The sequence below is a fragment of the Lissotriton helveticus genome, chromosome 8 (assembly GCF_964261635.1).
Source record: "Lissotriton helveticus chromosome 8, aLisHel1.1, whole genome shotgun sequence".
Taxonomy (NCBI): Eukaryota; Metazoa; Chordata; class Amphibia; order Caudata; family Salamandridae; genus Lissotriton; species Lissotriton helveticus.
This window is the reverse complement of record NC_136069.1, coordinates 80,340,542-80,365,035: the sequence shown is the minus strand read 5'-3', so window position 1 is coordinate 80,365,035 and position 24,494 is coordinate 80,340,542. Positions and strand designations below refer to the sequence as shown.

Here is a 24,494-nt window from a genome sequence, read left to right as displayed (position 1 = left end):
CCTTGTTTTGTTAGGAAGGCAGCCAATACTTACTGGATCTCAGGCCATAGGATGTGAACACACTTTTATTTACGCTGTTATTCTGAAAACATTATATGCTTTTCTTGATCTCATGTAACCTGTTCACCCTAAGGTGGGGGGGAGGGGAGGTCAGGAAAAAATACACATAACAATTTGCATCATTTAACAAATTGTCTTGGTTTTAACCTCATGGCATCTTGTGTTTTTTCTAACCCGTCCTAGAACACAGTATATTGCCGATAATAGTTAAATCGTTTACTTCATATGGGAACATGCTTGCCATTTCGAAGGAAAAGTGCCATTTGTGCCCATTAGACTGTCACTAATTGTCCCTACATGTACACGTATGTGTATATATATTGCATATTATTCAATTCTCTGCCCTTTTGACTTTTCAAATAGGCCAGTATGTGAAACTGTTGCCCCATATAATGACGCTGTCTAGGGGTGGGCCAACAACTTAACTCCTTCCATGCTCATGACGGAGCCGCTCCGTCATGAGCCTCGGTTGAGCTGTGCTCATGACGGAGCGGTTCCGTCATGGCCCGCTCGGCGCGCCTGCGCTGGACGTTCTATTGAGCGGGCGGGGCCATGACGGAACCGCTCCGTCATGAGCACAGCTCAACCGAGGCTCGTGACGGAGCGGCTCCGTCACGAGCATGCGAGCGCCGCTCGGCCCCCCCTCCCCCCTAGCGCTGCGGCGGAATTGCCGCCGCAGCGAAGGGGTTAACATAGTTTATTATACCAACGGTAAGCAAGGACCTTCTCTACTGTAAGCATGTGACGAGCGTCTCAAGAGAACCCCATCAGAGTACAATACAACGCATTAAAGGGTCGCCGTTCTTGAACAAATCTCTTCGGAGACAGCATGACCACGCATCTAGCAAGGTTCATGCACTGCTCAAACAATTGGGCTTTTGTAAATTCAGTGCATAGTTTACAGTGGGAGGTGTGATCAATCTGTCATCTTATTATTATTTTTTTTCTAAGCATAACTTGCCCTTAGCGTTGATTCTTCAGGCTGTTCAATACTCGACTGATGTAGTTGCAGCACAGAATGTTATAGTGCTGTTGACTTGCATCAAGGCACTTGCCTTTCTGTCTGTGCATTGAAAAGCCTAGGAAAATGTCCATAAATGTTTTGTGCGGCAAGAATGTATTCCTGAACCAGACTGCATGACCCTGTGTGTAGTAATTGTACAGCTCTGCAATCCCTAGTTTTAAATTCCCCATGATTTGGTATGCCTGGCTTGTAGTTGCAAGCCTCCCTGTGTAATTGTTGGAGTACAAGTCCCATAATGCAATTTGTGTTTGATGAATGTCAGGCCTGGTTGGTGTTCTTGCACATATTATGGGACACTTATCATCTTTGTATCTCATCAGTCCCACCTGATACTTTCCTTCTCCCACAAACTCTCTTTCGCTTCCTTTCTGTTTTTCTCTACCTTTCTCTCTTCCTCCGTCTTCGCCTCCCCATTAATTGACTCTTTCTCGCTCACTGGATTTTCTCCTATAGCCCTTCAATCTTTTGTGGTACAGAACCCAGGATACTATGCTGCATAGCTAAACACTTACAAGGTCCCAAAGGTGAGACCTATTAGCTATGCCAAGGCTTGTTTATCTTGTTTGATAATGTTGCACAGAAAAGTAAGCCACTCATTGAAGCCCTCAATCTTGTAAATCCACGTAGTCATAGAAGAAGCTCTCTTCAACTTTAGTGGGTCTGGTTCACTCAGTAGAAACACCTATGAATGAATATGTAGGTTGTTTCTTTACAAACATTATATGCATATTTGGGCGGCAACCCTTTGGTATGCACACATATGAATCAGATTGCTTCCTACAATTACCTTCGTGCTGTACCTCAAAGGGACAGTCTCTTCGCTCATCATTGAGCAAAGAACATCTTTTGATCACAGTACCAGATGTCATGTCATCATTCTTGCTTTGTGATCATAGGTGCCTCATCATGTAACTATAATGTTGATGCTTTTGTGCTTTATTGGTGTAATCTTTGTTTTTTGGCCAGGCATGTAAAGTAATCAGAGAAACTCACTGCAACACTGGTAGTTGCTGAGGCACTCAAAGCCCACGCCCTTGATTTTTTGGCTACAAGCTTTACTTTACTATCCTGCCATACTACAGTTTTTCACCTTTTGAAAGCTGATTTGACCGCCACCTAAATGACTTTCCCACCCCAAAGACGGCCTTATTCCTAGCAGCTGTTGTTCTGTATTTTCTAATTTTACCAGAACGTATTCAAGCCTTTGCACCTAGGCTTCCATGACCAGTTATTTCGATGTGTAGCTGGGTAGGTGTCATGAAAGCTCTTTACTGCTCCAAGCAATTCAATTTCATGTGTGTAAAAACAAACAAAAAGACAAAACTTTAATCCCTCGGCTGCCCATCTCTCAATCTTCTATTGCCCAAACCTCCTGCCTCTCTTTTCCCCAACGAGTTCTGAAAATAATTAAATAGAACTTGAGGTCAGATCTGGGGATCATCATTGTTTCAGAATGAGTCCTGTCAAAGAGCTGCTCGTGCCCAGTGTCCCTGGGTCTAATTGGGGTGGCGGAGTGTTGTTCCAGGGAGTATCCCTAAGGCGTGCAGACTTGGCACAAGACGGAGCTGCTGTACTTCAGAGTAACTGATGGGATTGGAAGGTCCCCTGCTTGCTAAACCGGCATGTTCCTCTGCCCGGAGTGCCCTATTGCATGTGAAACTAGTATCCTGTTCTCATACGGAGAGCGCGAGAGATGACATACCCGGTTGCATGTAATCCGTAGCAGCGAGCGGCGTACTTGAGACAGTGAGTGCATTTGAGCTAACTGCACTTGAGCCTAATCCAGCCTGAACCCATAAAAGACTGGACGTAGCAGGAGTCTAGACTCTCACAGCAGGTGGGCGATTACCTGTGAGGAAGGGGACTGTAGTGCCTCACGGCCTTCTGCAGCCTTGTATGCCGTATCAATTGAATTGTACAGTATTTAGTTTTGCAGTGGGCTTAAAAGCACTTTGTTTTTCATAAAGATGACCACTGGGATGAGCATTAGTTTATTGTGTCTGTTGGTTGATTGTTGTTCTGCGCTCTTGCCCCCCCCCACACACTACCTCCCCGTAAAGGCTGTCACTGATCGCCCTCATTACCCTGAAAGTCAAGTGCAGAGGCGGCTATACATGGCCCACTTTGTACAGCCATATTAGGACTTACCTCTGGACACCCGTGGCAAGCTACCTTAACCATTACACTTGAGGCCTAGTAGCCCCTCTGTACCCCATGGCCTTGCGGGCTGCATCTGAGCCTAAAGCTTCAGTGAGCTTGCAGTAGGGTCACCAGGCAGTACTTGTTTCAAGGATTTTCCAGTCGTATGCTTCTATCGAAATGGCCATGTGAAAACTAAGTTGGAATATTTTAACTGTTAAAGATATATATTTAGATTGTTCAAGTTTTATTGGAAGGTGGGGCAGTGAAAGGCCTTTTCCATGTGAGTTTGATGCTTGCCGACTGCTTATCAGACATTCCATACATTTTATAAACATATACACCCCAAAAGGCTGACTAACTGCTGTAGAGCTGAGAGGGAGACGGTACTCGGGTACTTTCATAACAGTAGTCTGCGCACCCCCATTTTTCTTGTTTTTCAATAACTTGCTTTCTAACATCCATTACATTCATCCACTTTCACATGGCCATGTATCAGAAATCTTACGGTAAGCATCTCCTGCGAAATCTGTAATTACTACAGCAAAATATATTGTTTAACAAAAGGTTATTCGGTAATATATGAGCACAGGATTTCTGACAGTCTATTTCTAGAAACGACTTTGCTGGTTAACATCTGCAGTCCCCAGACATGTTCATCAGGGTGACCTCCGAATGTCAGAAGGACTGCACAGGCGTGAATTTTGCATCTAAAGCGGAAACGGTGCACGGAAACGTAGCATCCTTGTTTTCTAAGTGGTAATTTATTAAGTAAACCAGGTGGGGTCTGTTTGGGGGCTGTCATAGCATCCTCTTGGACTGGGACAACGGAGGAACTGATTATTCAGAGTTCATTTAACTCGTAGTATCATGGTTTTAACAAAATGTTATTTTCTTTTTGCAGTGGAAGATTTGTGTCCTCCTCCCCAAGTCCCAGGAATTTACTTCATCAAGATAATTATTACAGCTGAGGTTTGGGATTGACAGGTATGTAAGTAATGGTGGTTATGGCAATCATTTTTTTTGTTTGGCCTTAAATTGTACCAGAAAATTTTCCCTCTACTATGAGGGTATTTAGTGAAAAGTCCAATCCAATCAAAAAATTCTTTATTTCGGCCTTTTAAGACCATAAAAGATACAATAAAACATATAAAACACATGCAGGCATAGAATATAAAAACAATGCAAGGAAGCGAAGGACTAATTAATTCAGTACATATAAGGATCTGGAACTAATTAATTCAGTGCAAAAAAAAATCGGGGAAACTAAAGGCCCAGTTACCTAGAGTTCATTACAGTTCATTGCACAATGGGAAGTTGAAGTTACCCTTTCAGTAGTTTTCCCCTTATCTGCCACATAGCCATTAGGTACTTGGTTACAGCAAAGACAATATAGTGCAGGGTACTTGTCTTCAGGATTCTGTATGAGTGTAAATAGTTTCTGAAGTTCAGGTTCCTACACAGTGGCACTAGCCAGTACTTTCTCCGTCTTTTGTAAGCAGGGCAAAAAAACAGCACGTGTCGTTCATCCTCCACCTTCGTGCTGCACCCGGGACAAGTTTTATCGTCCAACGTTGTCCATTTACTTGTAAAGGCTTTAAGGGGCAATGTGCCAAACCTCCACTGGATAAAAAGTTTCCTTGCAGTGATAGAAAATATAACATCCATATATCCTTCAAAGTAAAAAGAACTTTTGGTGGCCAGATGGTGAAAAGTAATTAGCAAGTAAAATAAATTCATAGCAGGTAAAGGTACAACTCGCAGTTGAGCTAGTCCCAGTTTTACAAGGTCCAGGGATCCCTGGCCCGAATGGTATTGCCCAGTTTAGGTAGGTTTAGAAGGGGTTCACTCGAGGCACTGGACCTCTCCAGCCTCAAAAATGTAACTGTGGCGAATGATTTTGCGTTTATCCCTATCCTACATGTTTATATCTAAATAGGCACGAAGAGATCTCCGTTCCCTTTTAAAGAAAAGCTATTTTTTATTGTTCTTTTTTTTATACTTGTTTTGTGAATGCTTTGTGAAGTGCAATACAGGGATAACATTCTTGTTTTTCAGAGTATTCTTAACAACACATTGCTAGAGCTGCACCAGCCGACACGTGTTTCGCCCTCAGTGATCAGTTAGACCTGGGCTTTGTCAAGGCTTCTTAAATCATTAGTACATCACGGTTTGGTTCGTATAGTCCTCATTAGAAACTTGTACGATCTTCACTTTTACATTAATAGGGTTGAAGTTTCTGTCGTAGTTCAAGAAGTACAGGTCCAGGGTCAGTCCCTCATTGCAGCGTCTCAACGGTCTCCAGACACGTGTTTCAGGATAGTTAAACTTCACAGGGCATTCACAAAACAAGTATAAAAAAGAACAATAAAAAAATAGTTGTTCTTAAAAAAGGAACTGAGATTTCTTCGTGCCTATTTAGATATAAAAAAGAATGAGGGGCCTACACGCAAAATCATTCCCAACAACTCGCAGTTGACTAAACGGGTGTGTAACACCAAGTGGTAGGAGGCAGGAGAGGGCGCAGAGTGGATTGCAGGCTTCAGAATCAGCCAGGAATGGAGGAGTTTCGGGGCCAGAAGCATATGTTCTTTGGCGTCTGTGTTTGTGAAAATAGAGGGCTTCGTGGCTAGTTTATGGATGAGCAGTTGGTCAAAAGACTATCACAGCAAGTAGCTGCGCCTCAAACAGTAGATGACTATATAGTGGAGCGTTTCATGGCATGCCGCCCTAAAAGGCGCCTGTCTGAACAGACCAAAAGTAATTTAGCTAAAACTAGAATTCAGACTTGGTTTAGTTTGCTTAATTACAGTAGCCCAGTTGCTTTGGGCTGAATTGTATTCAGTCTGAAGACCCATACTCCCGGTGTTTCCATAGGCTAAGCTCTGCCAAGGCTTCATAGCAGGACAGAAGAACAAGGGCAAGTGTTCTGGGGTAGGTTTTTGCAGTTAAATATGTCTGCAGAGGGGCAGACAGGAGGTCAAACACACACTTCACCCTAACCGAGTTTGGTAGTGAACTGCAGATGACGTGCTTTAATGTGGCATGCTCAGAATAGTTGGCAGGCGTGTTCATCCAGGCCCAGTGGGTAGTCCTCAGTGCACAGCAAAGCATGTGCAGTAAGCTGAACCTATTGCTTTTTGACCCGGGTGCATAAGAGGACACACGCATAATGTTCTGAGTGATCATTGTGCCAGGGCCTGGAGGGCACTGCTGTACTCGCAACAGTAGAATAAAATGCTCATTTGATACATTTCTATTTTTAAGGAGTCCTTGTGACTTTTATTTTAGTCACTCTTTGTGTATCAGTAAAGAGTTAGAACATGCCCCAGATAATTTATAACTTATTCCTGTTTAATTTCAACCATAGAATTTAGTTCCTCATCTTTATGGATTGTTCGTTGGGTGTGACTAGCTACCAAAATATGCTGCAAGGTCTATGCGGTGTCAAATCTCCTTATCCTTTAATACTATTTCACTTCCTTTTTTTGCCTTTTGATAGCATGAAGAAACATTCATAAAAAGCATAGAATCAAAAACCTAGCCTGCCAAGCTACCCGTCTGTCAGAAATAGCTCCCTACAAAAAGTTTAAACCATTTTAAATTCCTAAAACCATTCAAGCTTACTTCCAAAGATTTGGATAACGTGATTTGTTTGCTATTTAAACTCCACTTCTAGCCTCCGCGGGGCACACAATCAGTCATCCAATTCATCTTTATTCGGCTATAAAATAGCCATAAAAGCACACAGTATAGTACAAGCACTGTGCAAAAGAGGGTAGATACATCGTATTTCATAAGCCATCAAATATATAAAACCTAATGAAAAAAGTAAATCCTCTAACATTGTTTTCCTTGAGGATACAGCAGCTTGAAGGAACATAGCTACACAGCAGCAGGATTCGTCATAAGTCAGAGTGCGTAAAAAACTATATGCCCGCGTGAAAGATCGTATCTTTCTGGATCTCAGAAGGGGTATAAGGAATGTGCTTGTATATAGCACGTAAAAAATCAAAAAAGAGAGAGTGCAGCATAGTTTGTTTTGGACGGGTTATTGCATGGGCATGTCCTTAGGTCAAGCTCATGTTGGTGCCCAATTGGGAAGCGTAAAAAATATTTTATTGTACCAGCCCGCCCTAAAGCGAAACAAAAAACATACCCAACTCTTATTTGTAGTCCATAAATAGTCAAGGAGACTCCCCTAAATTAAAAAGCAAGTAGTCCAAAACACACATTTTCTTACTCTTCACTCGCAGTCTGTCTATTACTGCTGTCTCCAATAATAAATACTTCACTTGCTTCCTGTAAGCAATGGTCTGTAGCCCTCTATCCAGAAACAAATCAATTAGCCCTACAACTTCCAGAGATTTCTTTAACAACGGCCAGCCAGGGGATGGAAAGACCCCTATCACAGGCCAAACAATCTTTAATTATACTCTTTGTTAATGCGGCACCTACTGAACTCCAAATAGATAACCACTGGTTGGCCGGACGACTCTGAATATAGTCACTTAAATAACCTTTGCCCAACTCGCTGTGTCAAATCAAGTGAGAGGCGGATACATGGGCTGACAACAACCATCTACAGAAGCGATTCTCCTCCCTCTGGAGGTTTATAGGGTCACCCAGACCCCATACTCCCGCTCCATAGGTCGCAATAGGAACACACTGCTGAGTATATTTGCAATAAGAGTTTCAAAGGCCTCCCACCCTTTGATGACGGCAAGCTAAGCAATGACCTAATTCCTTTTGAGAACTTTACTCTACACTGTGCAATATTCTAGGACCACAAGCCAGAGGAGCTAAAATGAATCCCCAAATAGGAAAAAGTGCCAGTGCTGGATAAAGTGCTGTGCCTACAGTAATGGAATGTCATTTTGAGCGCTTCAGTCCACATGACATTAAAAATTACGTAGTAAAATTTGTTGACAGATTAAGATTTGCTTTAAAGTTAACAAAGGAATAGGTTAAGAGACGCAAGGCTTTGGGAGTTCGGGAAATTAAAATCGTTCATTCGCATAAAGTAAGGTAGGAAGGTGTGTACCACATACTAGGAGTACCTCAGCGGTGTTCTTAGGGACTTCTACACTAAGCTCTTTCATATACAAGATAAAACATAATGGAGCTATTACACATCGTTGATGGACCCTCCGATTAATGCTGAACGCATCAGAAACTTCCCCCTTACTGCCAAACATCACTCGAGCCTTAGTGCCTGTGTGTACGGAAATCAATAAGTGCACTATTGATAGATCCCTTGTAAGTTAATAAGTAACTGCCATCATTTTGCCTAATTAACAAAGTCAAAGGCCATTGACAAATCGGAGGAGGGTGGGCACACACTGCCTCACATCCCAGCATTCAGTTTGCCCCGATGCGTCATAGTAAATGCAGTGCATGATGACACTTACTTCGGTGACAGGCTTTCGTTTTTCACCCTTGTTGGTGCAGCCAGTGCTGTGTATCTCTAGACACATGTTTCAGGATAGTTGTCCTTCTTCAGTAGATAATCCACGAAGGCAAGATACAGGGTTGACTGTTTGGCCCCTGTATACTTCCCAGTGATTAAACTTAAATTTAGGCATTGTCTACAGTCCAAATGCTGCTTCTAAAATCATATTGACAGTCATTTATTACATTATTATAATGAACCCACTCTACTATTCTGTTGTACAGGACTCTCCCTAGAATTTTTGCTGGGGTATCAATCAAGGAAATGGGGCGGTAACATTGCGGTTCCGCCATATTACCTTTTTATTAAAAAGTAGCTTACCCGTCGCGCGTTGCTGCGATCTCAGAAGAAAGGAAATTTAAGGAAGCTTGTTATAATAACATTCAATTTACATTGAGTCATTTTTATTGTAACGTTTTCATTTCAATATGGAAAACATTTCAAAGTGTTTTAATTTTGTTTTTTTATTCGAGTGCTTGTGGATACACGATATTTTTTGTTTTTCCGTCTGGTGCGTAGACAAATAAATCAGAAGGTTTTCCGACGCGTAAGCTGGCCACATACAGTTGTCCATGTGAGAAGCACGGATTCTCCAAATCTAGTCCACACACTTGCAGCGATTGTCCTTGTGCTTTGTTGATGGTCATTGCAAAAGCGAGTCGCACCGGAAAGTGTAAACATTCAGTATGGAAAGATTATGAGGGCCCTTGGTGGCCGGGCGGGGCAATATTTAACATTTTTTTTTTGCCAGAAACCTTCGCGGGAGTGTACTCCACAACTTCCCAAAGTTTCATGCCGATTGGATGAATGGTGTAGTAATGCATAAAGGACAAACCGACATACTTTGTTTGTTATATATATAGATAGGGACAATAGTTGAGGAAGTCCAAGAAGAAGGGATCAAGGTGTAATTCAGACTTATACACATTTGTCAACGATGGGACCTACAGCTTTACTTTGCGTTTGATGATGTCGATAGGGACACCATCAGGCCCGGGTGCTTTGCCACCTGCACTTTCTCGAAAAACGGTCTCTACGTCCTGCACGGAGATTACCAGACAAGGTGGGTCAGCCCCTCCCCATTTATTTGGCGTCTGACTGCCATTCCTCTATGATCAAGGGAGCACATATTGGACACAGCATTCCAAAAGATTTTGCTGTTTCGTGCATTAGCAGTACCGGACAGCGTGGCCCACTGCGGTGTGATAACTTAAGCCCTTCATTTATTAGTGACTGCTTTATAGACCTTCCGTAAGGCAGTCACTAATGCGCGGTCCTGGGGCTCTACATTTAAAGCCCCTCATAACTGGCGATTTGCGAGTAAACACTCGTGATCAAACCAGTGAGGGTTCTGAGAGACCGATGTGATGGGTACTAACAAAGAAGATAAATGTAAAAATGAAGGACCCCCCTGAACAGTACATTATTTTTCAATTCCTAGGACAGGGAAAATAGATTAAGGTGAGAAATAACTCCTAGGCAATTTTAATCAATCATGGAAACATATATATATAAGGGAGAATTAAGGAAACAGAAATTATGTAAAAAACATTGTTTAAATGATTTTGTTAAAAACTTTTGTTAAAAATTGTGTCAATAACACAATATGAAATACATTTCAAACATTACAATCATATTTAACCAAAAAGTAAAAATAAATTAAAATAGTGGCAAAAATGTATAATATTTATCAACTTTATCGATGCGCGTTTCGGCATACTCGACGCCTTCTTCAGGAGTAGCCACAAAATCACCTAAAAACAATAACAAATGAACATTCAAAATGCGGTTTCTAAATTCATGTACAGTTTTCTCAGTGTCCTTTAATATACAATGTTTTCAGTATACTTTCATATATCTAAAACAAACGAGCACTATTTTATATAGCGCTTTTACATTTTAAGTGAGAAAAATTCATAATCGAAGTTGCGTTAAACTCCCTTTGTAGTAAATCATCTTATTTCATACTTATATCTATACATCTTTACATATAGTAAGTTCTACTATCAGAGTGCTCATATTATACTGGAGGACATATTACAGTAGTTATAATAGGATAATCAGAAATAGAAAGCAATAGCTAAGTGCCCTAAAAACTGATACATAGTTGAGATGCATAGAGACTTACCTTATATATTATGAAAATCGAGCCCCAATGCAAAGAAACTGTATAAGGCTTTAACAGGTTCCTATTAGATCCCTCAGTATATATCTGCAACAAAGATTTTACTGTCAGTAAGGATAAAAAGATGTATATAATGAAGACGATACATTTGGGCACTAATATAGTTATATTGGCCAACTTACATTTGACTTTTTTAGGGAAGATAATCAGTCATAGAGGTATAAATCGATTGGCTGGAGAGTGATAACAATATCCTCCTTATTTGAAGCTACAATAAAAACAAAGTGCATACGATATTAATGTTATATTTTATATCTATTTCTTTCTCCTATTAATTACGATACTAAAAAGCTGGTATACTAAGGGTACCTGTATACGAGCATCCGTTTGGAAACTACTGCGTTATTGTCAGAACCACATGAGGAACCGATGTCCAAATGGAGACGGTTTGCCATCGATTTATTCGGGAGGCAGGTTTATTGTTGTAGGATTTAAAACTTCACCCCCCTTCATGAATGATTATAATTACGTTGATCATAAGCTCTGTGTAGTCTGGGGGGGGTGTAACTTTATTGTTAACAACCCTGCCTTCTTGGCTTCCCTGAACAGTTTCACCCCCCTCCCCCATTGCAGGAACCTTGTGGTGTTACTTCAGGGACTGAGGGTGGAACGGATGATGATGATGGTGTATTGTGATTTGGTGTTTAAACAACAGTTCCACACCTTCAAGTGAAGCAGACTTGTTACTAGATGCCACCCCAGGCCCTAGGTCCCTTTGCGGTCGAGGGCCCCTATCCTAGTGCAATTGTCAGAAATGGTATCCAGCTGGGCCTCAATTGCTTCCAAGTGCCTTATTATAGGTGGAATTTTCTTCTCCAATACCCTTGTACTCATCATTAATACGAATACGCTCCATATGGTGAGAATTTAAATCCTCCGGCTCCCATACAGCTGCAGGCTTTGGCTTAGTCCATGAAGTGTGCAAGATTTATTTTTTTATGCTTAGTTGCAGGTGCAGCTGGGGAAATAAGGCTGTCCGGTGTGGGGAAGGTCTGGAGTAGCAAGGATGGCTCCGGATCTATAGTATTAGTACGTGCTCTCGCTGGAGAACCAGAGCAATGAGGCAACAGGGTTGTTATTCTCAACATAGAGGTTCTAACTGTACTTGACACATCAAATGCCGCAGCCACAGCACCACTACTTGAATCTCCCATGCATGAGCCCTGCCCACGTGACATCCTCCGCTCCGTAAGAGCTATATTATTATTAACCACGCGCTCCAGCATAGTGTCAATACTAGTTGGTTTGTGTGAGGCCTTACGTGAAGGGTCGGAGCTTCCAGCGATCTTACGCTTCCCCATACTTAACAAAGAGCCCTCTTTGTAGGGCTTAATCAGTGAGGTGCAACTTGAAACCAGTGGTAGAGCAAGCTCAGGACCCATGTCTGGACATACTTTTCTCACTTAGACTGGTTTAGACAACACAAAATGCATCCACTGGAATGTTTGAATTAATCCTAGCCACAGGTATTTGCTCTAGTTCTGGAGGGATTGGAACATGATCATGTGAGGATAGGGATGTAGGGAGATACATTTCCCAAATCCTAAGCAGCTTCTGTTTAGAGTAATAAAATACCTTTGCAGGTATCAAAACATCTGATGGATACTTCTAACCACATATTCCTCGTCTTTAAAATATTTGCAAGGCTGGATCTAAATGTTTTCACAGCAATGCTCTCACGTGCCGCTGGTAACGCCATGCGGCTCTACGTTTGCCTCCTTTGTTCCCATAAGTGACAGGGCAAAGGCTCTTATAGGCACCACCTCTGAGTGGCGCTGTCAGTTACTTTCTTTGCATGCCTTCGAATGCAGATCGGGAGCACCACTCCCTTATTGTAGCTTGACAAATTCCAGTCAAATCTTTTTCAGGGGTGTGCAAGGGAACAATGTTCCAACTGAAGTATACCAAGTTCTAACCATGGTGTGACTGTTGGACACAGATGTTTGTGACTGACATGCTTGAGGTGGTCCTGTGGTGTTTTGACTTGGAATGCTACTCCAAGTCATATGATAAAAGTGCCCCAATGCACTCAAAGGCAAACTTGGACAGGTAAGTGTTGTATAGTGTATTCTAATCCCCTTTTCTTCAGGTGAACCAAGATGGTAGTTAAATAGTTAAACAAGTAATTAAGTTAGCCCCACCAGGAGCTGTCCTCCTGGATGCTCAGCCTTCCATCACCAAGTGAAGACACATTTCATAGCAAGCATTCTATGACATATGTAACATTCTAAATACAGGCAAGCTGGAAAGCATGAGTAGATAGATGATATATAAGTAGATTAAAATACACTTTACAACAGTAAGCAAAGGTGTATGTAATCGAACAGCGAAATTAGTTCTGGGCTATATCAAGAGCCCAGTCACGTTCTCGCTCTCGATAGCCTTCCTGTGACAGGTTCTCTTTGGAGTGGAGGTAGTCTAGTAAGTCACAGTCTAAATCTTAAAAGGAGAATAAAAAGTCAAAGCGGGATTTAACCCCATCCTGCCACACTCTATCCAAAAAGAAGTCGGGAGGGTGCCAAGGTGCCAATTGCTCTTGCTCCTGATCCACAGTCACGGAGTTAATCACACAATTGGTCCCTAAAACAGCTTTTCTCATGACACAATAGTAATCCCTTTGTTGTGCATGCAAGTTCAGTAATGTCTTTAAAGCTGTTTGTAAATCCTTAGTTAAATGGTGGTCTGTGCAAGCACATTTGTGACACGTGTGAGAAGTACCATCCTTTAGAAGCCAACATCCCACTGTTTTTCTTCTCTCCAAATTACTGATACCATTGAAAATATTTGCTAGCATGTAATCGAACACTCCAGCATTCCCCACACTCGGAGCACGTTTAATCCTCTGCATTTCATGTAGGAAATACATTAGAGTGAGTGTGATGGGAAGCCTGTCTGTAAACGTTCGACATCATCGTTTGACCCCTCTGACATCAACCTTTCAGGACATCTTAGTCTGTGCTAAACACATTGCAACTTCAAGACGTTGTCACACTGGAGTGAATCTGTATTAAAAAAAAATGATCTAAAATAAAGTACTCTTATTAAGTAATTACATATATAGCATGTATATATTGGGAAAGGCAGGAGTGTGGGTAGGCATTAGAACATATTTTATATTTACATATACGTATATTTCTTTAAGGCATTAGAATATTCATAAATATAAGTGTGTTTTTGTCTTTAAAGCACACATTTGTTACGCCAAACTAAAGGATAGAATTATTTCATTTTTTAATGCGCAAAATATATAAATATAGATGTGTGTAATACATTTGTTTTTATTTATAGATGCGTTTTAAGATGTAAATAAAAATATATTTTATCATTAATAAAATACTTAAATTATACATGTATTCAACATATGTTGCTTCTCATATATACTTGTGTATATAAAACCAAAGATTAAAGTATCATTATGATTAGATGAATGTCAGTGACATTAAGGTTTTTAACTAGTTTGAGCCCAAGTTTGAGCCAATAGCCCACAGACTAGATCTTCTCCATTGGCTCCCGATATCCAAAAGAGTGTCGTTTAAATCACTCTGCCTGGCCTACAAGGCCCTCCACGGTTCGGGCCTGTTGTTCCTCAGAACTTGGTTCAAACCCTATGAACCTTCCAGAACACTCAGATCCGGCCAGTCTCGACTGCTGCAGGTGCCCAGGTTTAGACAGGCCAGATGGGGAGGAAGGAGTTTCATACTGCAAACGGTCAGGACCTGGAACCTACTCCCAGTCACTATCAAAAACAGCACCTCTTTGCTCTCCTTCCAGAAGGAAGTAAAAATCTGGTTGTTCAAAGCAAGATAAATCTGAGCAAACCGAACCATGTGTCTTTGGAACAGAATCAGCGCTAAGACGTCCACGGGCAATCGCGCGCTTTATAAAATAAAAAATCAAATCAAATCACTAAAAGTAACACACAGAGATTCACCAGAGCTAACTATTAATTTAAGCTTCCCGCCATGCACTGCTTATGACCTCACATATTAAATTATTCATGACAAGTTCCATGACATCACTGTTGACATCTCAAATGACATCACTGATGACCTGAAAGCTTATTTTGTACACATTGCTCTATAAATGAGTGTGGCATTTTAGCTATGAAATTAAGTGCAAAATAGCTCGGAATAATATAAAGCATCATTAATGCCATCATACATACAATCGCTATAGGTGAAGCAAGCTACTGTTATCTGTAGCATTGACCCTATACCACACACTTCATGGGTAGCCGAGTTCATGTTGACTATGAACCACAGATAAAAGGGTAACACATTCTTTCAATCTGCATACAACTGCCCCACTACGGACAGTCTTTACCTGCATCAAATCCCTCACAGTCTCCAAACATACAGCGAGAAATAAAGTGGATATCAGTGGAAAACAGGGTTTAGTAAACAGTGTTTAGGCTATGGAGAGAGACACACTGCAGACAGTGAAACTCTCATGTGAAATGCACCACACAGTATTAAATAATATCTACTAAGAACAGTGTACACCCATTTCAAAACCTTTTGAAAGAGTGACTATTCACTTAAAATAACCAAGGTCTCAAGGTGCTAAGGATCATACTACTTGCAGCCTTCATACTGTGGTGGAAACTTTACAGATAGCCCATTTTCTGAAGCAAAACAAGCACTTGTACATCTAATAACTCAAGGCTGCTTACAACTTTGGTATAAAGTGCTTAGAATATTTGCCTTAATGGTAACGTTTTCTGCAGTTCCCAAAAACTTATGTGGAACATGACACAGAGTTACTCTTAAATATCAAGATTTATAATGTGTTCAATACCTCTACACACCTATGCTGAATTAGAAGCATATGCGTTTTGTAAACACTTACACCCATTAGCTGGACACAGGTTGCACAAAATTAGGTAGAAAAGTAATATGGTAGTTACCCCTCCACTATGTAAACTATAAAACAAACTAACACACTCATTGGGTGATGTCATCAGTGATGTCATAAATGATGTCATAGAACATGTCATGATTGATTTAATGTGTGAGGTCATAAGTAGCGCATGGCGGGGGCGCAAGCTATTGTTAGCTCTGCTAACTATAACTGGGGAATTTCTGTGTTTTTTTTAGTTCAAACGTTAATGTTGTCACTGACATATTTACATACCTTAACTTTTGTTTCATTCAGTGAATTACTAAGATATTTTTTTTTAACGGAAACGTCTTTTTTGATCACACTTAGCTATAGCGTTACTTTAACCTTTGTTTACTTTCAGTGAATTTCTAAGTTGTTGTTGCTGTTAGATAAAGTAATATTTTATTACCACAAGTAAGGACAATCCCCGCTGCACACGGTCTTTGGCTGTGTGCAACAAGGGGTTGGTCGCAGGCAACAAACCGCCCCACAGGCAGCCAACCCCATGCTGGGGACGTACTTTACTGTGTACAGCTGGGGGTTAGCAAAAGGCCAACCCACCTGGAGGCACCAACTCCCCCCTCCCCCGCAGGCGGCCAGTCCTACGCTGCTCATGGCCGTTTTGTCGTGCCTGTCCCCCCTCCCTGAGCTTTCTGAGGCGCTGGGGACCCCATCCCCCGGGGCCATGTGTTTTTTATTTTTTTTTAGGGGGGGGAGCTGCGTGGCGCCCAACCCCAAATCTTTTAAGCCCCGGGGACCCCATCTCCTAGAGTTAGCACTGGGTACCACAGTGCCCCCTGTGGCACCTACTGAGCACACATCGGGGGCCACGGGGAGCCCCACAACACCAGCCTCTCCCCGCATGGCGCTGGAGTCGACATTACTCCTGCCAGGAGAGAGCAGCTATTTATGCTTGCTCCATTCCGGCAAGAGCAATATCATGCACACAGAGTTACTCTTAAATATAAAGATTTATAACGTGTTCAACACCTCTACACACCTATAATGAATTAGGAGCATATGTGTTTTGTAAACACTTACACCCATTAGCTGGACACAGGTTGCACAAAATTAGGTAGAAAAGTGATACGGTTGTTACCTGTTACTGTGCCCGCAGCAGTGCGGACATTCCGGCAGAAGCATTTTTAGGGCTCGGACTCCTCCCCCTGGGGGAGGAGTTAGAGAACTAATGTTAAAGGAGAAAAAAAAGAAGAAGAGGGCCTTGGAGAGAGAAATTCCAGACATTCCTTAGCGTTTTCTGTCATCTGGTCAGTGATTCGTCTTCCTTGTGTTTTCGTTTTAATAGGCTTGAAGTGATAGGGTAAATGTAGTTTTGTTCCGCCATTTTGAGGCATATTTCGTGCGTGCTTGCGCAAAGAAGTACATAAATTGTAATTAGGAGCTGTCAGGGTGCCTCCGTTAGTGAATGCAGATGGCCGGGCGCGTTCACAATTCTGCAGCGCTCAGCGCGCAGCTTCCTTGTTAGGTCCCGGAAGCACTTTTTTTTCTGGATATTTTTGTTTTGGATCCATTTCACGTGACTTCAGAGCTGCGCAGTGTTTGCAGTCCGCGCCCGAGCAGCGCCCCCGGTTTCCGCGCAGCGCACATCTCAGTAAAGGTGGCCCGGGAACGGTTTCGAATGCAGATCCATCCAGATACTCGGGCCTCCTCCCCCCCCCTCCCCCCGTCATCAGCAGCTTCCCCAGGACCGTCTGGCTGCGAGACTGGACCCCAGCAGCAATCAGGGCCCATTGTTAGCTGTACATGCCGAGAAAGGCTGAACACTTCTGACTTCTGCAGACAAAGCTTCGTAACGCAGAAAAGGACACAGTACTCCGAGCAGAGCTGCGTGGGGTTCAGGAGCTGCTGTGTCTGTTCCCTGAATACAAGTTATTATTAGTTATTTATTTATTTTAATTTATGAAATGTTATCAAAAGAAACACAAAAAGCCAGCATGGTGTTACAGCAACACAGATAATTTAGCAGTCGTGGTCAATATATTACAAAATGTAGGTAATGGCATTGAGTGAGTCGCCGACACCACACAGCGACACAGGTACAGTGTCAGCAACTTCGGGCATCGACCTACAGCACAGAGCTGAATACAAGTTACTTAAAGTGGCCCCGCGCGCAGGAGGTCCGGGGTGTGCAGGGATGTAAAACAGATTACATACAAGCAGGTCATGCAATGACCCGTCAGTCCACGGGTGGGGTTGAAGGCGGTGGGGGCCCTCACTCGGGATGCTTTTTAAATCCCACTCTTTGCTGTCAGCAGCGCCTCTTTCTCGGCCCCCTGCAGGCTGCAGGGCTGTCAGCTAGAAGTGGAAAGCCGAGAAGCAAGGCGCTTGACGGCGCAGACCACCGCGGGGATGGAAGCAGGGGGGGGGGAGACTGAGGGGAGGGGTCAAAGGAGGAGCCAGTATCGTTCCATGGATATCATTGGGCCTGGTGCAAGGAACATAGCACCAATTATCAGTGCTAAATGGCTCCAAGGCTCTGGGACCGGTGCCACTGCACCTGCTGCACCAATAGAAGATACGCCTCTGGGCTCCACGTTTCAGCTCTCCGTCAGAGTCCACTGAAGAGGTGACAAAAGGAAATAGCCGTTTGTGCTCTCTGCCTCCTGATATGTGAATCAGTAGGTGCAACTCAGCTCTTCATCATACTGAGGTCGGCAAAAAAAAGCATCCCTGAGCAAGCCAGCTCGCATTATTTTTTAAGATTCATTTTGCATATAAGGACTTAGAAGCAGTCTGGCTTGCGCAGGCACTAAAGGGGGTCAAAATTAATAAAATGAAAGAACGGGCCATTACAACGTCAGTCTTGGCACGAGCAGCGCCCACGGGAGCACAGTCCACGCACGACTTTTGTTTCTGTCGTGAGAAACGAAATCTGACCTCCTTGTGAGGCTTGCGGCAGAGGAAGCTGCTTTAGCTTCATATTTATATAATCTTTATTAAAGCGGTTCTGCTTTCAAAGAGGCGGCGGCACCTTTAGTGTCTGGTAACATCACCCCCATGTGTTTACCGTGCCCTGAGCCGGGTGCCAGGAGAGGACATCTCCACTGTAAACAAACATCCCCTTGCAGTGTTCGAGGGCATTGTGCGTGAAAGTGTCACACGAACTATCCGCGCTTTGATCCGCAGCCACTGTAGCTCAGCGGGCTGCTGCACCTGCTGCTGCGTTCTGCATGCGATCTACCTGGCGCTGCGTCCAGCGCAGCCTTTCATCTTCCAGTGGTTGATGAAAGTACGGCTAGTGGGCTGCGAAAGGGTAATGCTGCTACTGGCAGTGCTTCCACGCTGCAGCCGCTAATTAAAACACGATCAATTAGCCAAGGTCCTTCCCATCAACACCCAGCGCTAAAGCAACGAAGCCTCGTCTCTTCTGCAAACAGGACCCGACAGAGGACAGAAGACACAAGCGCCGTTTGCAAACCAACAACATTGTGATTGTGTAAATGTGTGCTGACTGTTGAGCTGCTCCACAGCACAGTGCGTGACACATTAACACGCCTTCTGCATTTGAGAATGAGTGCGTGTACCTTCAATAATGCGCCAGCCACCCCCTTTCAACTACTTCGGAGCGCTTTACGCAAGTTGACACAGCCGAGTTAATTATTCAGCGTAGATGTCTGGAGCACTGAGCTCTCCGAAGTCTGCAAGGTCAAGTACAAAGAAAGCGAGAATAGTTTGCACAGGATCACACGGTTTGTTCAAGTGGGCGAATTAAAATATGAGGCAATATGGGCTTGCACCGAAGGCCACCACTTTTCAGCTAAAATACAACGGTCTCTGAAATCACAGACTGGCATCCCAGCCGATGTCTGACCACACCAGACAGTACGTGCGTAAAAAGAACAATTTTGAAGAAAATCCTGTCAATATAGCGCCTAGACAGACGCATCGCTGAGGTACAGACCACACACAGATGCAAGAGGGCACTTACAAGCTTCCTGGGGTACATTTTGGGGTGAGGGGAAGCAGTGTGCCCTGCCTCACAGATCCTCATGTAAGTATGTATAGACAGATCAGCAGGTGGCAGGAACGGCGGAAGAGCACACAGCGGGACAGCGGGATGCGCCGGGAGAGGATGCGTGGCGGAGGGAAGGAAGGGTCTTTTTAAAGAGACGGTCTCCTCAGTGGCCTCCAGACTGTCAGTCAGTGCGCAAATACGCACCCAGGAGGGACGCCGGAGCTCACAATTACACCTTAGATCACCTACAAGCCTGCACAACAAACATTGATTTATTCCCAGTAAAAAAGGACGACAAAATGAACTTTTCCAGCTGGTTTCACAACACGACCAATAAAATGTTCATTAAAGGCAGACTTACCCAAAAGGACTAAGAACAGAAAGTAGCCAGGCTCCCTCATGGCGCCCACTCGGTACAATCCGCGCGTGTTCCGTGAAAGGGGCGAGTGTGCAATAAGTGAGCACGAGTGCCTGGTGGGGAGTCCACCTTTGGGTGTGCACAGCCGTAGTGAGTAGAGTAGTGAGTAGAGTAGTGAGTAGAGTAGTGAGTAGAGTAGTGAGTAGAGTAGTGATTGGAGTAGTGAGTAGTGTAGTGAGTAGTGAGTGCAGAGTAGTGAGTAGTGAGTGCAGAGTAGTGAGTAGTGAGTGCAGAGTAGTGAGTAGTGAGTGCAGAGTAGTGAGTAGTGAGTGCAGAGTAGTGAGTAGTGAGTAGTGAGTAGAGTAGTGAGTAGTGAGTAGAGTAGTGAGTAGAGTAGTGAGTAGTGTAAAAACCTGAGTCTGGTCGGGGACAATCGATATTTGCCCGGCGGTATTGCCTCTGTGACCCTCTAGTTATTTAATCAAATGAAGAGGCAGGCGCTGGAGACTGGAAAGCAGGAAACAAGGTTTTTATTCTCTCCGGAGGAGAACACAACGAAACGGACAGAAGGTATCGTTCTGAGGTGCTCTAACTTACGTTTGAGGCCTGGCCCCTTATATACAGTGGTTGTGGTTTTTATTACAGTTTACATACATGTGACAAAGCTTTGATACACGGAAAGACATTCCCGGAATCCCCCTTTGGGGCCCGTTCCCACGCACATTTACAGTTGAAGTCCCCACCCTAGTCATAACAGGTGATGAGTATCACGCAGCTGGATATTCCGCCGATTCACGGAATGTGGGGGGTTTGATCGGATCTCATGGAGCGGGGGCTTTGATCAACCCGGGGATCCTTTGATGGGGGAAGCTTTCTATTGTACGGGGAGGGGCAAGGAATGGTATCGGCAGAGCTGGGTGTCGGCCTGGGAACGGGGAAGACAAAACGGGCACACGGGGAAAAGGGGGTTTGCATCTAAGGGCCGGAGATCATGAAAGGGAAGCAGGGAGGTGTCGCGCTGGGAACAGGATGGGGGCCTGGGGCAGAGCAGCGCCGAAGAGGGGTTTATGACTCAAGGCAGGTGCAAGCAGGGGGTGGTCAGCGTGCAGGCTTAGTGAAGGCGAAGGGCTATGTCAGGGGCCAGCGGCGTGCAAATGGGTTCGTTCTGCTCGGGGTATCTTAAAAAAAATGGCGGGCGCGCACGACAAAAGTGTGGCATCAGGGGAAGAGGCAAGATGGCGCAGATAATGTTCACCAGAACGTACTAATTTTCAACAGTCCTCCCTTTAACATATTCAAGACATCTTGCTGGTTCATTTTCTACTCGGTCATGAGAAAGAAAACGGTAGGAACCCTAGAGGAAAAGAGTTGTAAACAATACATTTTAACATTTCTAGTTTTTAGGAGGTGGGCCTATTTGATAAACTTTGATAAGACTTGTTCAGCAGGAAAGTCATAGGAATGTAATACAAAAACGATTCTGTAGCGTGAGCAGTAAGTACATTTCATACTGGCAGGTGATTACATATATTGGAGCATGATCAATACAATGGCGGCTGGGAGAGAAATGAGGTCTAGTAGAAACGGCGATTGGGGATGTCAAATGTTCTTTGCTGCCTTTTGTTGGCGCTGTTGAGCACCGGCGGTGGAGCTACGAGTCCAGCTCTGTTCTAAGTTCTGCGTTGCAGGGCACGACCCTTTCCTCGCGTTTCTGGTCGGAAAGGTCCTTTTCGCCCTGTGTCCTTTTGAGGTGATTGTCAGAAAGTTCAGATGGAAGAAGAGAGTACAAAACAGTCCATAGGGTAGGTCAGAGGAAAAGGGGGATGGAGCAAGGCCAAATTAGGAACAAACTAGGGGAACGAGAGACTTCAAACAGGCGAGCGTGTGACCGAATTCAGAGAGCGGGGACTTGTCGACAGGCACTGGACATCGAGCAGGGGCATCAGGTCGACCCTTTCTTCTCATGTTGTCAAACAGTGCCTCGTCCTGCAGCTCTTTTCAGTCGTGGTCTCGCCTTGGCTAATGTCGCAGGTGTTCCTTAGTCTGCAGTCGGGCCTCGTGCTCCCACATCCGGTCCTTCTCTCCTCCAACAGCAGTACCCTTAAACAAGTTTGAAAAGACAGTCTTTAGAAAATTTGCAGATGAAGATAATCAAAAAGTCTATTTCTCTCCCAGCTCCAGGCAAAGAATGAAAATGCCCGTTATATTTAGTGGTCACAACTGGCATATGAATGACCGGTGACGGGTTTGTTGGATTTACTATGACTTTCCTTTACAATTAGTTACTACACAGGTATTTTGCTGAGAGACGAACATGGCTAAACATTTCCTTTCTATGGATGCATCCTGCTTTTCAACTACTACGGGGTTCATTTTGATGATTTCTTTACCTTGGACTAGTCTGTTAACCTTGTAAAACATCATTCTGGGTCCTACATAACCTTTTATAGCCCGATTACTTAATTAGGAAGGACAGGGGTTTTATGGGAAACAACCAGGGACATAGGAAACTTGTGGTAAGGGCACAAATCGACCCATCTCTCACAACCGGAAATGAGGGGCAGTTTCATAATTCCAGTTTTTGGGCGGCTGATACAGGGGAGGTAACAGGGGTGATCATCTTTCCGGTTTGGGTATTGCGACCATTCGGGGAGGGGAGGGTCGCGTATTCTGAGGTCCTTGTTTTATACTATAGGAGCCGTTGACATGTAGTTCCCTTATTTTCGGGTCAGATTAGGGAACTTCTGTCGTCTTACCTGTCCTTTCCCTTACGGCCCAACCTTGGTTCATTGACTTCTAGCGGAAAAGGAGAGGTAACGACGCGGCCTCAGGGTGATTGTATTAAAGACAAGTTTTTGTGCAAATACTGACGGTATTTGAAGCCAATTAGGTGGTGTGCTAGGGGTGGCAGTCTGCCAATTTCGGGGCTAATCACTCGGAAGAGTGGGAGTGCAAAAATAGAGGGAGAGAGAGAGAGAGAGAGAGAGAGAGAGAGAGAGAGAGAGAGAGAGAGAGAGAGAGAGTGCAACGGCAGACTAAATAGTACACGTGCAACAGAGAGGGTGGCAGTGTATTCAAGAAAGGCTATTTAGTGCATTACACAGTAAAAGGCATTCACGGGTCTGCGTTAGAATCTTGTAATCATGCAGTTTGAGCATTAGACAGGGTAGAGGGGACGTGCTTTGAGAAAAAAGGGAAAGAAGAAAGGAGGTACCATTTTGTCGCACTTCTCGCATTCTCGGTCCTTCGACCAGTTGGGTCAACGCCTCAGTCACACACACACATTCCCTCATAGTTTCGCATCATACGTGACATGGGTTCATTCGTCCGGTCTGGTTTAAGGGTGATCACTTTTTATCAGGTTGTGCTAATTTCTTTCGGGTTTGTTCGATACGTGAGTAGTTTGCAGGCGTGCTTAGACACCACCTTGCGGTGCCAGTCCGCTTCGTGTATTAGACATGGCGAGGCTTCAGATCTTCGCCACACCTTGGCTGTAATCTCTGATGTAACCTGCAGAGGGAGGAAAAAAAGGGGGGTGGGGGAGACAAGCATTCGCGCGCATTCAAATACATGGATTCATAAGTCCTTTACTTACCTCTTACTCGTCTTTCCTCCTTGGGGCAGGGTCCCCGGGGATATGGTTTCTGGAGTCGAGGGGGGGTAGTGTGTCCATATAGGTCGTGTGCGGGGAAACGTAAAAAGGAAACCAGAGGTGCCTAGTGCGAGGTATCTAGTCAAAGGATGTATCTCACTATCGGGATCCTTAAACCTCTTTCAACGCTGTGGCGTTCTAAGGTTCTTCGGTTCTTGGGTCAGCTCCGTTCCCTGATACTTTGGAACGTTGTACTTTATTACATTTACATTATTTCATTTCACCCTCCTTTTACATTCCCTCATTTACACCGTTCGTTTTACCCATCCTTGGAAGTCAAGGTCTTCCTCTACGCGAGAGTTCATGAGTCAGTCGCGTACTTTGAAGGCGGAGTGTCGTGTTGTTGATCCGATCCGTCCTCCAGGGCTGGGTAACCATCTTCTTTTAACCTTGAAGAGAGAGCAGAGTAGGGTGCACAGAAAAGAACTTTCCCACCGATCCCACATTTTTAAAATAAAGCATGCAATACCCGTCCATAGTTTCAAAAACTTTATTTTGCAAAAATTATTTCAGCATGTGGATTATGAGGGTGCGGTCGTATTCGGCCGGTCGTGGCAACGGCTAAAGTGCATACAGTGGGGGGTGTCGCTTGCAGCAATAAAAACATCGGAAAGTGTTACTCATTCATTTGTAAGAAACTAAAACGTCTATTAATTGGCTGGGGGTTCGGGGGCATTTATTTTCATAATTTAGAAGCATAATCACAATGGTTGTAATCAGATTTTCTATATGCATACCGTACGTGTGCGTCGTAAATGAGGTTTACA

The 24,494-nt window shown here is 43.9% G+C and overlaps 1 protein-coding gene across 8 annotated transcripts in view; it reads left to right on the top strand.

Annotated features, from left to right (window-relative positions):
• The window catches only part of ATP6V1A (ATPase H+ transporting V1 subunit A), a 266,273-nt gene that overhangs the window by 72,982 nt on the left and 168,797 nt on the right, over window positions 1-24,494 (top strand). For all 8 annotated transcript variants that reach the window (XM_078656668.1, XM_078656664.1, XM_078656669.1 and 5 more), the window contains exon 2: window positions 4,128-4,210. The gene's annotated coding sequence lies outside the window, so the exon portion shown is untranslated. The remainder of the gene's footprint in view (window positions 1-4,127; window positions 4,211-24,494) is intronic.